This window comes from Gavialis gangeticus, unplaced genomic scaffold (assembly GCF_001723915.1).
Source record: "Gavialis gangeticus isolate Ggan-Ray unplaced genomic scaffold, GavGan_comp1, whole genome shotgun sequence".
NCBI lineage: Eukaryota > Metazoa > Chordata > Crocodylia > Gavialidae > Gavialis > Gavialis gangeticus.
This window is the reverse complement of record NW_017728992.1, coordinates 178917035-178918543: the sequence shown is the minus strand read 5'-3', so window position 1 is coordinate 178918543 and position 1509 is coordinate 178917035.

Below are 1509 nucleotides of genomic sequence, written 5' to 3'. Positions count from 1 at the left end.
TTTTAAATTTCCAAAAATGTTTTCCAATAAATTTTTTTCTTTAAAAATGGCTGCTGTTGTTTTTTTTTTTTTTTTTTTTTTTTTTTTTAAGTGAAAGGTGCCAAATTGGCAGTTGGCAATTATTGGACCCTAATGTTGCCTACTCAGCGATCAAGCACATAAAGCATTTGGAAAGCTTCCTGCCTGCTGTCCCTCTTCAATGCTGCAGCCATAGACTGGAAAAATCTTCTCTAAAAGCAGTGAGGGAGCTAGGTATTTTCCTCTAAGCATTGCAACATCATCATTTATGTTTACTTTTTGTATCCCTGCAGTCATAAGGAGACCCATGGGTGTTCTAGGCACTGTACAAACACATCATAAAAGTCAGTTCCTGCCTCGGAGAGCTTAGGGCCAGATCTTATTCTACCAATTAGTTCTCTAAGGCTAAGTGCAGACAGTGAAAAAGCATGAGAATGAATCGATTCAATCTTTGTGGGTTTCTGTAAACTGCCTACATTGAATGAATAGGAAAGTGAACTGATATTCACTTTTGAAACCTGCAAGGCAGTCAGACCCCTGCAGTGGCCCATACCAGGAAGCGGGAGGCTAGAGCATGCCTCCCAGCCTGCCGGCCACTGTAGAGAGCTGGGAGATGGGCAATTTCCCCCAGCCATGCTCCCTCTTCAGACTTCAGCCAGCTCAAGGGGACGTGGGGAGAAACCCTCCACACTGGACCCCCAGCCAGGATCTCCCTGGCAGCTGGGAAAGGGAAATGCCCCAGCATGGCATTTCTCCCTTTCTCCCTGTGCCCAGAGCTGGTTCCCCTAGCCACTCCCCACCTTTAGTCTGGGCCAGCTGAGGAAAGGGCAACCCCCCAGCCCTGTACCAGAACCCCAGATGGGATCTTCACAGTGTGAGGGGAAAGGGAGAAGGGGAAAGCCCCAAATGGGGAGTTTCTCCCTCTCTTCCCCCACACTCTCATCACCCAGAGCCGTAGCCAGGCCAGTCACCTGGCCATGCCCCCTCCAGGCCAGCTGAGGAGGGAGTGGGCGGTGGGGAATGCTTCCCCTTCTGCCTTTGGATCCCTAGCCAGGCTGTGCTGAGTGCAAGTTGGGAAAGAAGCCCACAGTGGAGGCTGTTTCCCCCCACTCCCCATCCCTTCTTAGTTGGCCAGGGAGAGGGCATGGCCAGGTGATTGTCCTGTCTCCTGGCTCAGGTGCAGGGAGTAAAGCCCCTGATGTGAGCTTCCCCATGGCTGGGAGCCAAGGCAATCACCTGGCCAAGGACCCTCTTTGGCTGGCAGTCTTTGGGAGGAAGGAGTGGGAGGTAAAATGGGCCCCACTGTGGGCTTCCCTCTCTGTGCTGGGAGCAGGAGCCAGGTGGGTGAAGCCCCCACCAGTGGGGGCCATTTATAGTTTCATAGTTGCTAGCGTCGGAAGGGACCTGAGTAGAACATCTAGTCTGACCCCCTGCCATGGCAGGAAAGAGTACTGGGGTCAAACGACCCCAGCAAGGTGTTCATCTAACCTC